Raw genomic sequence first — 18103 nt, forward strand, 5'->3', positions numbered from 1 at the left:
ACTTAGATAAACTTATAAGTAAACTAGCTATTACACTCATACATACTCACTCTCTGGCTGCACTCTCAAAATGGCTCTGAAGCTAGCACGTGCTTGCTATTTATATGCATGTGCTGACCTTGAAATGCTTCTTAAAGGTACCACACACACACACACACACACACACACACACACACACACACACACACACACACACACACATGCACACATTATTCTACATCCTCCCTCTTTGAGAAATCAGTCACGCAATTAAGTCACTGTCATGAAGCAAAATTTTTCTCACTGCAGCACTATTAATATCACACAAAAGCCTGTCCTTTATCAACTCATCTAATAAGTCACCAAACTGACATGTTTTAGCTTTGTTTCTCAGGTCAGTTTTATAAGCTGCAAAAGTTTCCCCTGGTTTTTGATCTCTTGTGTAAAACAAATTCCTCTCTAATGTAATATTTGTCTGGGGGGGGGGGGGTTACACATTTTCCTGAACTTGCACTTTAAACACTCTGGGTCTTCCCTTCATGCAGCCTGTACAACAATACAATGGTTTTCACCTTCTCCCTCATCTACTGCTGGTGCATACACAAATGAACGCTCTCCTTCAATGGCCTCTGACCTAGCTAGGTTTAGCAAAATGAATGCCCTGGTGCATACGTCTTTATCAGAATAAGCTGCTTGTATAAAATATTGTACTCTTGCACAGATATTCTCCAATTCTCAGCAATATTCTGATCAAACACCAATTGTGATGGTTTTCAAAATCTGTCTGCCATATTAACACATACCACTGAAGGCTTTTGCAGGTATGCATGAACATACACACATATACATATGCTAGAAATTGATGCCATCATTTGTAACTATGCCCAATAGCAGAACGAGCTTCTGAATAACTGAACTTTGTGAAATAAGCCTCTTGGGCACTGCAATACTCTTGAAATCACTGTACTGTAAAAGTCATTTACCATCATTGTAAGATACATTGCAGAATAGCTGCACTGTGTGAATGAACTGGGCAGAAAAAACTCAGTAAAAAACATTTCAAAGTAACTGCACTTTGCAAATAACCAGAACACAGCACACTGAAACTTTCCCAAAATGTCTGTACTTCATTAAATAACTATTTACAGTGCACGCAACACTCTGTAATGGCGACACTTTGTGAATAGACACACCCAGCACAAGAATCTTTTTGAAATGGCTGTATTTTGACTGTACTTCATGAAATAGTTGCACTTTGCACAAAAATAAACTCTTCGGAATAAATGCACAGCAATAAACACACACTGTAAGCATATTTACACACTTTGATATACTTAGAATCTCTAGTTATGCCCTGAATGCAATGTGAAATAGTAGTTATGACAAAGCACAGTACTTTGCCAAAAAACATGCAGTTGCCTTGCTTTATTTATGCTTAATGTGGCATTTTTGCCCTTATTATAGTCATTTCACTCATTCAATCTTTTTCTATGCCCATTACACTTTTCTTGTGCTCATTTTACTCTAAACATGCCCGTTTTGCTTTAAACATACTCATTTTGCAATTCCGAGGTAATTATAAACCACTTATGTGCTTTTCTGATAATTGTTTTGTCAAATATCTTAATTTTAAACATTTTGTTTAATTAATGAACCTTTTGTGCCTCTCGCTTGTTTAATAATGTGGTTTGTGCCCTTGTAATGCTCCGTTTTATCCTTTTTATAAAATAAATCATTCATGCAAGTTTTTATTACCTTTGATTTGTTTCTGGCCCTTTTTCATGCTTGTTTCCCTTAGTTTACCTTCATTGTTGTCTCTGCTTCTCATAGCTCTGAAAAGCAGTCTCTGGAATCCCTGTTCTGATACCATGTTGCTCGTCCAGTCAGGATAAAATAGACGAGTCTTTGTGGGTTCTGTTCAAGCAGCTTTGTTATCTGCAAATATATCAGGATTGAGGCTTAATAACTTTAACTTAGATAAACTTATAAACAAACTAGGTATTACACTCATACATGCTCATTCTCTGGCTGCACTCTCAAAATGGCGCTGAAGGTAGCATGTGCTTGCTATTTATATGTACGTGCCAACCTTGAAATGCACACACACCATTCTACACCTTGTAAATCCAGCAGTTGGTATAGGTTTAGTTCAGGGCTAACTCCGTCTGATGCTAGGAGTACACACCCATTATGTGGGTAGGTGAAGGTTGTAAGCATTGCCCAGCATCAATGTTACTGTATGTATGTGCATATGATGAAGTTTTTAGGCCCTTAGGTGGTGAGTAAGTGTACTATGCATTGCTTCTTAGCCAATGCAAGGACATATTGAGAGCACCTACATCTGCCTACACCCACAGCAGCTGCTGGGTTCCCCTCTGACTCCTCACCTGCATGTGGCTATGGTGACCTTGCCTGTGGTGGTGGAATGTGTGCTCCTTCCCCTTATTGATCCTGCTGAAGCTGTTTTCTTAGGATGATGTTGTGAAGCATGGCACAGACGGTGAAGATTTCAGTACATGTATGTGGAATGTACTGCAGGGCTCCGCCAGATGTATCTAGGCACCAGAACTGCAACTTTTGCAGCCCAAACACATGCTTTATGTTATTTGTGGATTGAGAGTGTGACTCATTATGGTGTTCTTCAGTGGGTGTGTGTGAGTTTGTGATGGACATCATCAACCATGCATAATCTGCATCTCCCAGTAGATGACCCTGTGGGATATCACCCCTAGTGAACATCTGATACAGTTGGGGCTTGTGCCAGATATGTGAGTTGTGAGCTGCCAGCGCACACATTCAAAATGATTCCCATAGTGTTACACACAACTTGGCAGTTAATGGAATGGAAGCCTTCTGTTTCCTGGGAGGTTCTTTGATTTCTATGTGTGTACAACCTATGGACCCAGTACTTAAGATAGTGTGCTACAAGGTAGAACTCCTACATATTTGTGGCCCTGTCCTCAGGTGTATGGGGAAAATATATGTGGTCACTGGCATGTTGGAGCATAGCATTCAGGAATTGATGTAGGATCCTGGATGCTGATGCCTGTGACACCCCCTGCATATCTCCTGTTTGTCTCTGAAAGGTTCCTGTAGCTTAAATTCTAAGTGCTGCACATACATTTGTCTTCACTGGTATTGTTTTCTTTCTGTTTGAGCTTGGTCTTAGTTGAGGATGACAGAGGTTACAGAGTTCCTGTAGGGTGTCTCTAGCCACCCTGTAGCACTCTACAATTTCCACCTCATGCAGATTGTGATAAGTTAAATGGGGCCTGAAAACTCTTCTCCTTCTTGGCTGTGGTCTTTTAGCAGCAGCACCATAGACCAGCCTGTTGCACAGATACATGAATTAAAGCAACAGCAGCCCCTAACATTCTTTCAATGTAGACTCCTTTCTGTGGCTGTATTCCAATAGGCTCTGGAATTCACAGGGAAAACTAGTAATGATACTGACTCTACATGGTTCCTTTATAGCTTGTTGAATAGCTTCTCCATCTTGGATTTGTTTAGCATGCAGATCAGCTGCTTATGCTGTAATTAGCATACCACAGTGTTTACTGTGGTTGCGCTGCTCTACACACTGTGCAAAACTGCTTACTGAATACAAAATAGTACGCTAACATGTGAGTATCGCACCACAATGTACACTTGCTTTTAGTGGCTCACTTAGGGTTTATTGAATCGGGACCTATGATGTAAAACAACCATCAAAACTCAGTGCTACTTACATATTCTCTGGGATGCCACAATCTTTCTCTTTTTGTACAACTTACATCAGTCACACATTAATGTTTATGCTTGAGAGTGTTGATTACTAATGTCATACACTTCTACCCAGTACCTGCACTATGTAGGAAAAGTTACACACATCACCAGTAAATTATACACATTATACTTATCACAGCAAACTACACACACTATCCACACATAATCATGTTACAAACATTATTCACACATCATCCAATGATACACACAATATACACACATTATACCTACCAACAAGTTCCAGACATTTGTCACACATCATCAAGTTACATGCACTATGGACGCATAATCAAGTTAAACACACATCACCATCATTTAGCTGAAATTAATTAGGCTAATGTGACAAAAGAAAACAGCAGCCACCTTTAACTTTACACTAAGGTACTTCAAAGTATAATAAAGTATCACACTCACAAAACTCAGAAGCAGATGACAATGCCCACTAGTAACTAAAAAATAAATAAGAAATGCATGTATGCACATAAAGTGTGACTGCAAAAATCCTGAAGAAAATGGAGTCAAATCTATAGAAAAATATGAGCCATACTCTACAGCTAAACACAAAACTGTATAATACATCAAATAGATCACATTTTAGCAACTTAAATAAAAAACATTAAAACATTAATTCCCACAGAAAGTCTCTCAAAATAACCATCATAACTGAACAGGAAACTAAACGAGATGCCTCCTTATATTAGATGGTAACTGAACAACCCATAAAAATGAAGAAAACCATATACATTTCAAAGAACTAAAATTAAAAAAAAAATGTAAAAAATCAAAAGGGACAGATTCATGGACACCTACGCTAAGTGTACATGATCTGTATTCAACAACATTCCTACCACATTTTTGTACTATCTATTCACTCAGAAAGATTACATTAAGTGTAGGCATAGTCTGTACATTGTGGTAACCTTTATGAATCCCTCTCAGTATTTAAGGGGGCAAGAAAATCAGTAGGAAAACTAAAATTTGGAGGAAGAAGGTGAGTGTTATACTTGTGTTATATAGTCATTCAGAATGGTGTACATTTAGTATACACTTAGCGTAGGCATTTGTGAATTCATCCCAAAGTGCCACTAGACAAATAACTACCCTAAAAGAACTGAACAAAAACATTTCTAAAATTGAATATATTAATATATTAAATAAGATATTCTCATAATTTCTCCATTCCCCCACCAACAGTGGTACACCTGACTCCATAACCAAATGCATTTAAAAATAAGAAGATCAGCTTAAAGTCTGCTCACAACAGTGAAATGCAATGACCTTAAACATCAAACTGCTATCATCTAAGCATGCCTCACAGAGACATCTAGCAACCAGCTTGGCCACTGTCACTATATTCCATTCATCCTTACACAACGAAAATGTGGGCATAATACTTAAAGTATGCTTCTCCTGAATTCCAGCTTGCATATAAAGCATGAGTGCTATCCACTGTGTGAATTCACCATCAGTTCTAGCTTCTAAGTCTATGAAACCATACTGCAAAATAGAGAAGACAAATAATTTTCTCCAAATGAAAGAAGCCCTCCCTGGGATTCAATAAACTCCATGATGGCTTTGCATGAAGCTTACATAAAGTTTATATGTGTGTGCGGTGATGCATGGTGAGCAGCAGCGCTCACTGCATATTAATGCTGCGCACTGCATTTAAGCATAAATAAGCAAGGTTTCATGACTGGCAACAGTGTTGCCAGCCAGGAAACCATGTAAGTGAACATGGATAGCAATCCAGTTTAAATCAGAACTCTGAAGGTCCATGGTTTTGCATGGAATACCACAATGATCATCAGGGCTTCACAGATAGCTTTCAGTCTTAGGTTCCTATCATACAGTCAAAGATGCAATCCTTCAAATGCGTCCTGATCGATCTTGAAAGCACGAAACAGCAAAATAGTGAAACGGCATATAAGTGATTTCTTTCCCTGGGAAAGAAATTGCTTGGCCGCCTCTGTTACTTTACTGTTTTCATCACTGTAGTGCGATCTCGGAGTTGGTATATTAAAGTAGGAGTGTGGGTGTGGGGAGCACAGCCCCCCACATCGGGGAGTGTGGGGGGCAAAGCCCCCCACTTTATGTAATGTTTTGAAGTTTTTATTTTTATTTGTTTTTTTTTTGTGGCACAGCGATTTTTTTTCCCCTGGGAAAAAAATCACTGTTCCGAGTGTTCGGGATTGTAATCTTTCGCTTACATGGGGTCAGTAAATCAGCGTTCACTTTTTTAAGCATTCACTGATTTAATATAGACCCTCAATCTCTTAGTGCAAGAAATCTGGACAAAGGCCAACATAATGGGGGGACAATGAGCCAGAAATATAGATATATATGACATGTTTTCTCTTTAGAAATGTGCTAAAATAACCAGGGGGGTGTTACGGCACATGTTCTGAAGTATTTGTAGCCTGAAACTCAAATGGATGCAATTATTGAGTCAAAGCAGTCCCCCCACTGTATGTAATGTTTTGAAGTTTTTATTTTTATTTGTTTTTTTTTTTTTTTTTTTTTGTGGCACAGCAATTTTTTTCCCTGGGAAAAAAAATCAATGTTCTGAGTGTTCAGGATTGTAAGCTTTTGCTTACATGGGAGTCAGTAAATCAGCATTCACTTTTTTAAGCATTCACTGATTTAATATAGACCCTCAATCTCTTAGTGCAAGAAATCTGGACAAAGGCCAACATAATGGGGGGACAACGAGCCAGAAATAGGGACATATATGACACATTTTCTCTTTAGAAATGTGCTAGAATAACCAGGGGGGTGCTACAGCACATGTTCTGAAGGATTTGTAGCCTGAAACTCAAATTAATGCAATTATTGAGTCACAGCAGTCCTGGGATCATTCCAGTGATATAGCTAAAACACAAATTTGATAAGGAACGCACCAAAACATATAAAGGCAAAAATATGGACATTCTGTGAAAATCTGGACAGTTGAGAGGTATGATTGTTAAGTATATGGCTCAAACACAGTACAGGACAGTGTATCTACAGTGCAGATTATTGTGAAATCCCATTCCTGGCATTCTGTACTGAAGCTGTGTAAATGATCTGAAAGGGTACATGGACTGCCATGCAACATGAACATTTAGAAGTGTGTGTATTGACTAGGGACACAGATGAATTGTAGGAATGAACACAAGGAAAGAGGACAGGGAGGTAAAACAACCTAATGTATAGCAGAAGAGGGCATGTTAATGGAAGTCGGAAGCAGCAGCAACAACAAGCACATATCAATCTGGTGTAGTTCGGACTGCACAGTGAAAATTTGTATTATGTGACTGTCACACAAGGTGAAATAACAATGGGGAGGATGTCTTTGTGAGATAAGCATCCTTACTTGAATAATGCAGAAAACATCTATCAGGGATGTTACATACAATTGGGGTGGGGTGCATATTGTGAAATTGTGCAAACTGATTTGCCTGAATATTTGCCTGAATATAGGTGCAATCTCAGCAGAAGTTTCTAGCAAGTGGGATACGGGTAAAGGCTCATGGACAATATTAAAAGAAACAAGCACAATCATGGAAAATATCAGAATAATACCACCAGTAATCCCATGCCTCTGACGTAACATACGTAATTTAGAGTGATCAGAGATGACTCTGCACAAACACACTTGTACAACACTTGTGATACATCCAGACTCTATGAGGGCAATCATGTACACTGTACCGGCACTGTAACCTCTGCTGGAGGTGATAGGAGGGGTACTGCTATACCTGGGTGTGACATTATGATCAATACAGGCTAGTTGACTGGTGTGCATGACATACATATATATATATATATATATATATATATATATATATATATATATATATATATATATATATAGAGTGCAATCCATACTGTCACAAATGTTACCCATGCCATTAATGTTGTCAGGCACCAATATATGTACTGTGTGCATCATCAGAACAGGTAGCACACATACACATCTGGTATAAATACTTGATGAGGATTCTGCACCATCAGACAGAAATGTTTATGCCACAAAAAGAATACCTGGGTATGGCCAATAAGATGTGTCACAGCTCACTGTGACAAAGGTGGTACACTTCAGTTACACATCACTGGAAGATGTGTAGGGAGGTACATGAAGAAGGGTGCATTGTACTCAGTTATTGGTGTGATGAAGGCTGTGAACTATGGAGGTATTATGGCCTGTGATGCGGATGTCCTTCACATACTCAGTAGTTGTTTTAATACAAGGGAGTAGTCAGCACTGTGACCAAATGTTGGTGGACATTCTACTTACCTTCTACCCCAGGACACAGGTTACATACCTATCGGTCTGATTATAGGGTGTGATGTCCACATTATACTTGGGTTGTGTGTTTGTTTTCCTGATGTAGTCAGTCAACGTCAAAGTAAACTTTATTGTCATTTAGGACTACACAAGTGCAGCCTAAATGAAATTCCGAATATCAATTCACCAGAGAGTACAAAGGAAGCAAGGACAACAAGAACAACAGTATAACATTTCAATTAAAAAAATAGATATTCAATACAAGACCCACAGAAGGATAAATAAACCAGTAATAACAGCAAAAACACACAACTCCCCCAGGCAGTCATAAGAAGAATACTAGCATGGAAGAGTAGGATTTCACATGTTAAGATTCTCCTCCTTTGTTCATCTGCATCAGGCGAACAACAGGCAATTGCACATGAATAAGAAAATAAATTGTTACCTTAAAGAATAAAAAAGATATGGCACATTTTTCAGATGAGCTATGTATTGTGAAGGATTACTGACTAAAATAATCAGTGGCTGGTATCAGAGTTTATGAGTCTCAACACTGTTGGGTAGAAGCTGTTTAAGTATCTGATGGTCCTGCAGTGGATAGTCTGATATCTCTTGCCAAAAAACAGTTGTGTAAACCAGACGTGTGCAGGGTGAGAGGTGTCACAAATTATTTTGGATGCACATTTAATGCTTCATGTTGCAAGAGATCCTGGATTGATGGTAAGTTGGTGCCCATGATTTTTCTGGCAACTCACACCACTCTCTCTAGCTTCTTTCTTTCTGCTGTTGTACTGTTCCCAAACCAAACTGTGAAGCTACTAGTGAGAATGCTTTCAACTACTCTTCTGTAGACTGTGGTGAGAACAGTACGTGGGAGCTTTGCTTTTTTGAGCCTTCTGAGAAAGTGGAGACGTTTGTGAGCTTTTTTGACCAACTGTTCAGTGTTCACAGTCCAAGACAGATCCTCCGAAATGTGCACCCCCTAAAAACTTTGTAGATTTGACCTTTTCCACCTCTTCACCATTTATTATGAGCTGTGAGTGTGTTGTTGACCTTTTTCTGAAGTCTATAATGATTACTTTTTGTTTTATTGACATTCAGGTCAAGGCTGCTTTTAGCACACCAGTCAATCAATGAGTAGACCTCGTCTCTATAAGCTCTTTCATCCTCCCCTTTGATGAGGCCCACAGCCATAGTATCATCTGCAAATTTAATGATGTGATTGGTGTTGTATTTTGCAGAACAGCCATGGCTGAGGATGGTGAACAACAGAAAGCTTAGCACACAACCCTGTGGAACATCAGTGTTCAACATTATGCATCCTGAGATGTTTTGCCCCCACATGTTTTCTGTGGTCTGTTTGTCAAGAAGTCAAGGATCCATCTGCACATGAGCTTGCTAACTCCAAGATCTACAAGCTTGTCAATAAACTGCATTGGAACCACTGTATTAAATGCCAAGCTGAAGTCAATAAACAACAGCCTGACATGATTGTTTCCTCCCTCCAGATGATTGAGTGAGAGGTGGAGTGCCATTGAAATAGCATCCACAGCTGATCTGTTAGCCCGATAAGCGAACTGTAGTGGGTGAAAGGTGGATGGAAGGTTTGTCAACAGATGCCTTTTAACTAAGCCTCTCAAAGCATTTCATGACATTTGAAGTTAGATCAACTGGTCTGTAATAATTTAGGCAAGCTGGATTATCTTTTTTGTTTTTGGGAGAGAGACTATTTGAAACCTTGAAGTAAGAGGGAACTTTGCCAAGAATAAGGGAGGTGTTGAAAATATCAGTTAGAACTGAGCATAATTTGGTCTACACAGCCTTTAAGCATTTTGTCCAGTATTTTATCAGGACCAGCAGCCTTCCTGGGGTTCAGCTTATTAAGCTGAGATTTCACTTCATTGGAGTTAAGGCTGAGCACCCCCTCCTCCCCCCATGTTTTCTTGCCATTGCAGGTGTTGTCATGGCTGTGGCAGCAATCTTTGGCATGTGTTGATACTGTCTGTATTATAATAATATCACAGTTGGAGTCAATGACTGCCCACAATCTGTAGTCCTTCAGGCAGCTGTTTGGACACAGTATGTGTATGTCATCTGTGATGTCCATCACATAAATAATGCACAGGAAAGGGCCTAGCAGACATTCCTGATGTATGGACCTGATCACTGGACCTGAGATATAGTTCACTTCACACATGTCAACATATTTAGATGCAATGCATGTGATACACTGGTCTACTCACTTGGTGATATAGGTGTATATAGCCACATCTGACAGTGCTGAGCGAATACCTCTGTGTGGATTTGTGTCAAATGCCTTGGGCTTATCAAGTTCAAAAGGCTGATAGTGTTATCATGCATACCCTCAATGATCTCTTTAAGGACATCTAACAGATGTAACAGACATGATGCAGCATTAACAACTCACACAGGTCAGTTGTACACAGCCAGGATATTACTAGTGTCCATTTAGAAAAGGTCCACAATGACATGTTGGTCTACCTCATAGGTGAGGAGTGTTAGGATGTGTCTATACTTGCATGCATCTGGTGCTGTCCCCCCAACTCACACAAATGCATGTTGAAAATACCCTTCTACAGCAACATAGTCTGTGTGAAGGGTGTGTTGAAGTTTGCAATCAACTGTGTCAGGAAGGTGTATGTGATGATCCATGTGAAAGGTGAACTATGATGTCACAGCCCATTGATTCTGTGTGATAGGTCTGGATGTAGACAAGGCAGTGCATACTGGCTATCCCCAACTGGCTTAGGGTTTGAACACAATCCCCCGCACAGGGATAATTGAGAAACTCTTCCAGCTGGGGATAATAAATAAATAAATACATAGTTAAAAAAAATCATATGAGTCTTTTAAAATGGTGCCTATGTTCTTCATTTCCCGTTTTAATTTCAAATCAACAAACTTTGCTAGATAACTGATCTTAGAAGATTTGGCATCTACTATGGGCCTCAATGGTGGATCATGCAGGTGTTTGTGTATTTTTGGAATTTCAAAAATGGAGGGTGTACTAGGTGTTTCCATTATCAAAAATTCATAGTCTTGTTGAGAAATTTGTCCCTGTGTCAGGAAATCATACAACTTAGTGTCTATCCTATGATAAGCAATATTTCTTTCATTAATGGATGCCTCTTCATAGGTGTCACTGTATAGGATGGTTTCAGCCTCCATTGAAAATGCACTGCCCTGCCCAGTCGAACTTCCCCGGTAAACAAATATAAAATAATATAAATAAATAAATAAATTAATTAATCCTCATGTCACTAGATGGGTTACCAGCTGGTTCTCTGACAGGACACATACCATAAAAGTTGGTGAATCAACCTATACCGGTAGAGCTGTCACCACTGGTGTACCCCAGGAATCTGTGCTTGGATCTTTACTCTTTGGAATCTATTTCTTGACAGTTCAGGCTAAAGTATATGGCCATTGGCTTATCACATTTGCTGATTCTTGCATACTGGGTGCAATCACAGAATCTACCTATAATGATAACATACTACAGGAGGGGCTAACACAGACAAATAATTGGTGACAAAGACACATTGTCCACTAATAAATGTAAAAATGTGTCTTTATTTTGTCTTTCTGCAAAGTCAAATTCCCTGCTAATTACAGCATTGACAACAGTTCCAGTATGCTGAAATAAGTGGTGCAAACACTGGGAACACAGGTAGATAACAATCTGAACTTTGAACACCAAGTGCCCACACTGTTATTGAAAGTCTGTGTTGTGCACACCATAAGTCATGCCATCATATTCAGGTCTTAGGATTATATTACAGCACTGTACTCTAATCTCATACGAATACTGACAGAGTATAATGCTCTCTTTTGCATGTACCTCACCAGACACATGCAGCAGCTGGAGGCCACAGGGGTTTCTCACCAAGAAAACACAGGGCTTACAAACCATGCCATGATATATGTGGAAAAACTGAAAGCCATGTCACTGCAATCTATATCGTATAGGATAAGGTGGCTTCTGCCTGGCCTCCAGGCTAGTCTCTGACCTTTCCCTGGTGGAAATAGTGCACGTCCACAAATCAGGTATAGCTGATGACATCAGCATTTTCTGTTGAGGAGAATATGGTAATAACAGTGTCCCACATGCTGGTGTAAAAGGCTCTCTGTAATGTCAAGCAAGATCACAAACATACATGTACACCCCCAGTTGACTGCAGTGTGAATAAAACCCCTACTTATCTAAGTACACAAACTAAAAAACTCTGTATTTAAGGCAAGTGCCACAGCTCAAATCTGACTTGGAGTGTCTCAGACAGCACTTTATAGCTGATGACATCAGCAGTGAATGGTGAGGAGAACAAGGTAATAACAGTGTCCCACATGCTGATGTAAAATACTCTCTGTAATTTCAAGCAAAAGCACAAACACTCTCTTACACACACACACACACACACACACACACACACACACACACACACACACACACACACACACACACGCACACACGCACACACACACACACACACACACCTCAGTTGACTGCAGTGAGGAATAGAACCCCTACCTATCCAAGTACACAGACTACAGAACTTTGTATTTAAGGCAAGCACCACAGCTCAAGTGTGACTTGGAGTGTCTCAGATAACACTTTATAGCTGATGACATCAGCAGTGTCTGCTGAAGTGAATATGTTAATAACAGTGCCCCACATGATGGTGTAAAAATTTCTCTGAAATGACAAGTAAGAGCACAAATACACGCACACCCCCAGTTGATTGCAGTGAGAATAGAAAGTCTACCTAAGTACACAGACTACAGCTCTCTGCATTTAAGGCAAGCACCACAGCTCAAGTGTGACTTGGACTGTCTCAGATAACACTTTATAGCTGATGACATCAGCAGTGTCTGCTGAAGAGAATATGGTATAGTATCCCATATGCTGATGTAAAAAGCACTCTGAAATGTCAAGCAAGAGCACAAACACACAACACACACACGCACACACGCACACACACACACACACACACACACACACACACACACACACACACACACACACACACACACACACACAGAGTTGACTGCAGTGAAAATAGAATGTCTACCTACCTAAGCAGACATACTACAAAACCCATATCTAAGGTAATCACCACAGCTCAAGTCTGACTTGGAGTGTCTTAGACAGCACTTTATAGATGATGACATCAGCAGTGTCTGGTGAAGTGAATATTGCAAAAATAGTGTCCCACATGCTGGTGTAAAAAGCTCTCTGTAATATCAAGCAAGAGCACAAACACACACACCCCAGTTGACTGCAGTGAGAATAGAACCCTTACCTATTTAAGTACACAGACTACAGAACTCAGTACTTTATGCAAGCATCATTGTACAAGTCTGATTTTGTAATTCTACAGGTCATTTAATAGTGGATGACAGGGGGGCATGTTGGAGAGAAAATATTGGGAGGCCTGTATGAAATTAATGTGTAGGCATGTTCAGGTATCAAAATACTGTGACTCTATAGGATTAGAGTATAGGATACACACGTCTGCTCTTCAGGCTAGAGACACACATACACACTTGACTGCAGTGTGAACAAAACCTCTACCTATGTAAGTACACAGACTGCAGTGCTCAGTACTTTACACAAACACCACACCACAAATCTAACTTTTACAAGACTGAATGTCAACTTATAGTGGATGATATTGGCTGTGTATGTTAGAGAGAAGATGTTGGGAGTCCTGCAAAGGTTCTTAGTTTCATAGATTTATAGGAGGTGTCTAGCCTAATGGCCTTAGGGCTTTTACAAGCCTAGCAGTGTAAAAGCACAAGTACTTTTATTGAGCATAGTTAGATGGTCATTGTTAGCAGAGCATTTTTATGATCGGCACCAACTGGCCCTGTCCATAAGGGACACAGGTGCTACCTCAAGGGTGAATTTACAATCACCCATCCAGTTGTCAAGGTTGCACTTGAATTGGGTCACCAAGAAAAGAAAAGGAGTAGTAGAAAGGAATATTAATAGTAGAAAAAGAGGATTAAGTAGAAAAGAAGATTAGTAATGGAGAAGTTAAAGAAATAGAACCAGAGGTTAAGGAGTGCTTACAAAGTGGAGGATTCAGTGTAGAAAATCTAACTCAGAAAACACCACAGCAGGATAGAGCAACAGACATCCAAATTAAGGAGAAACAAGTGGAATGGGTGACAACTGGGCAGTTGCCATATGAAGATATTTTGGAGCCTTACACAGAAACCCAGTATAAATGTTAATTTGAAGCTGGACAGCAAGGGAAGGAACAGAAAACTGTGGCAACTCTGCCGCAGTCAAAGTTGAGGAGTGATAGGCCAGTGAGTTCCCATATGACATTGCAATGGATGACACAGGATGAAACTGAAAAGAATGTGCCACAGGAAGATGCTATACAGCTCTTTACAGAATGCCCTCAGGAAATGGAGAACAAAAAATGTGCCCTTAGTTTAGAAGAAAATGAGCTAAGAGAAGAGTTGCTTGATTTAATTGAGATAGATATACATATTAAGGTCAATGAAAGAAGAGACTGCACAAGATTAATAAAACCCAAAAAGTCAGACGTCTGATAAAACAAATGAATACAGTAATTAGGACTGTATATAGAGATTCATGTGATATAGCAGAAGTAAACAGGATATATTACTGTGCAGCTAAATTAATAACAGATAAAATTCTACCGCAAGAACATAGGGTAGTGGGGTAAAGGGAGGGGAGAAATTGAATACCATCATGGAAGTATCCAACAAAGAACACTATAAAGCAATTAAGACAAGAGGTATCACTGTTAGAAGAATATAAAAGAGGGAACAGATCAACAAATATACTCAGAAAGATAGACATGATAAAAGCAATGCACAGTATTATAAATGGATCAGGATCTATCTTGCAATATTGCAAATAATAAACTAAAAATCTTAGCACAGGCAGAAAAAGTTAGAAGATACACAGATAAATAAAAAAGAAAAGTACAAAATAAGCAATTTACTGATAACCCTAAAAAGTTCTATAGAGGTAAAAGGAATTGAAAGACCATCAAAAAAAGAAGAAATCTACACCTTTTGGAGAAATATCTATGAAGATCCTGTATAACATAACAATGATGCTAAATGGATAGAAGAAGTAAAATAAAGAATAAGAAGTTCAAATGTACAAGATATGAAATGGGATGAAGTAACAGCCAGAGAGATTGAGATAAAGTTAAGAAAAGCCTCCAACTGGAAAACCCCAGGCTCAGGTGCAGTACCTAACTTCTGGCTAAAAGTATTAACATCTTTGCATGAAGATTTAGCCACAAGTAAAAACTATTTATATGTGCACCCTGGACAGACACCAACCTGGATAACAACAGGAAAAACAAGGCTCCTACTTAAGAGTGAGCCTGCAAGTAACCCTAAACATTATAGACAAATAACTTGCCTTCCAACAACATATAAACTATACACCAGAATTGATGCAGAGAGAGTTTATAGTCATTTAGAAGAAAATTCAATCATGGCAATTGAACAGAGGGGTAATAAAAGAAAATCATAAGGAACAAAGGATCATCTGTTGCTAAATAAATCATAATGGAGAACTGTAAATAGGGTAAGAATCTAAGTATGGCATGAATTGACTAGAAAAAAGCATTTGATAGTATCCCGCATTCATGGATAAAAGAGTGCTTAAAATGTATAAGATACACTCTACACTGATCAGTTGCATTACAGTGACCACACAACAGTGGCAGACCACTTTGAAATTAAGCCATGATAAAGAAGAAATTATTATTTCAGGGATAAAAATTCAAAGGTGGCTATTCCAGGGTGATTCTCTGTCACCGCTGCTATTCTGTCTAGCCCATAAATCTTTAAGCTGTCTACTTAATTGATTAGGCCATTGCTATAATTTGGCTCCTAGAAAACAACAAAGTATAAAGACCTCTCATCTTCTCTTTGTCGATAATTTAAAACTGTATAGCTCATCAGATGAGGAACTGAAAGCACAACTGCAAGTAGTCAAACACTTTTTCAGATGATATAAGGATGTCATTTGGCCTTGATAAATTGCAAAATCAACCTTTAAAGCAGGAAAATGGCAGCACCAAGAAAACATCAGTTTGGGACAAGAATGTGATATAAAAGAACTTGAGCAAGAGGGAGTGTATAAATATTTGGGAATTGATGAAGGATCAACAATAAAACATGAACAAATGTGAATAAAACTTAGTAAGGAATATTTTAGAATGCTTAAATTAATCCTGAAAACAATGTTGACATCTAGGAACAAAATTCAAGCTATAAATCAATTTGCTCTTCCTGCCCTAACTTACAGTTTTGGAGTGATTGACTGGCCCCAAAATTTGTTGGATAAATTTGACAGGAAAACAAGAAGGATGCTTTATGCTCACCAAATAATTTATAGAGATTAGTGTATACCAAGATTATATATTTCCCGTTCCGAAAGAGGTATGGGCCTCCTTGAAATTGATTACATGTATAGATCTGTAATTGTAGGACTGCATACACATCTACTGATCTCACAAGACCCAAATGTAGTGAACGTTTTGAAACATGAGGAGAATAAACCTAAGATGACTTCCCTGCTTAGTCTAGCAGAAGCATATCGGCATCAAGCAGGAATGGAAATCAAACCAGAAGTAGATGAATATCAGGCAGCAACTGAATGTGCCAAAAAAGCAAAAGAAAGAATATAAAATGAAGGATCAGATAAGAAGGCAAGAAATGTGGAAAATGCATAAATATAGTTGAAAGTATAGAAAACTTCTGGAAGAACTTCATGTTGATCAGGATCAAATGCAGTAATGGTTAAGGAGAGGCAAATTCAAACCAAAGGATGAAAGGTTAATATTGGTGGCCCAATACAGTGGGCTACGTACATATTGGCTTAGAAAGTTCATTGAACATGTGGGAGAAATAGACAAATGTAGGTTTTGTAAAACAGAATTGGAAACAGTCTCACACCTTGTTGCTGGTTGTGACATACTAATGGCAGAAGGATTGTATACTGAAAGGCACAATAATGTGGCAAGACTGTTGCAGTAGGGATTGTGCACACATTATGGTATTGAAGTGGCTGAAAAAAAATGGAAACATAAACCACAAAGCATCATAGAAAATGATGGTCTACATCACATGGGATCACCCATTACCAACAGTTCAAAAGATAGATGCGAGAAAACTAGATATAGTAGTCCATGAAAAGAAGATAAAAGTAGCACTGATCATTGAAATCACTACACCTAGTGACACAAAGTCATAAAATATCAAGATTTGCAGGTGAAATGAGAGCAATGTAGAAGAAAGATATCCATACAGTTCCAATAGTAGTAGGAGCAATGGGTCTTATAAAAAAGAATCTAATGCAAAGTGTATATGTATATATTTATATATATTTTTTTGATTGCCAAATGGACTAAGTTTGATAAATTTCCGGCCATGTAGTATATTGTTTTGGATAAAATCACAGACTTAATAATCTACCTAATAATCTTGTTAAATGAGGGTTACCACATCATTATAAATTTTATTTAAAGTACGTAAGGGTTATATTATTATAACAGCTACTAAGTAGGGCAGGACCAGCTCGAATGTCACACTGATGGGAGAAGGGATGCAAATTTAACATGTGTACCAATAGCACTTTGTTTTACAGCACAATAAACCACTCCCTTGCCTGATTAAAAGTATATATATATATATATATATATATATATATATATATATATATACATATATATATATATTTAGAAAGCTTGTGAGGAAACTATTACTCTATTTTTGTTTTACTTGGATCACTTGTCTGTGTACTTAATAAAGGATTTTCAACTGGAAACAGACTGCCTGCCTTGCTTGGATTACTTTCGAATACTTAGTAATTCTGTACAATTATATATATTTTTTATATTTTTTTTACTTAAGACGAGTTTGAGTTCGCTACTTCTACTACTATTGTCTGATCTGATTAATATACAGTGATTAACTAGAGATATATGGACTAAAAATCTTCCACACAGAGAAGTTTCTTACTCTGTTTTGTTTTTGGACCCACTATACTTGTTTAGTGGGTTGTTTTGA

Source organism: Protopterus annectens, chromosome 4.part0 (assembly GCF_019279795.1).
Source record: "Protopterus annectens isolate FY-2018-M chromosome 4.part0, PAN1.0, whole genome shotgun sequence".
In the NCBI taxonomy this organism is placed as follows: Eukaryota; Metazoa; Chordata; order Ceratodontiformes; family Protopteridae; genus Protopterus; species Protopterus annectens.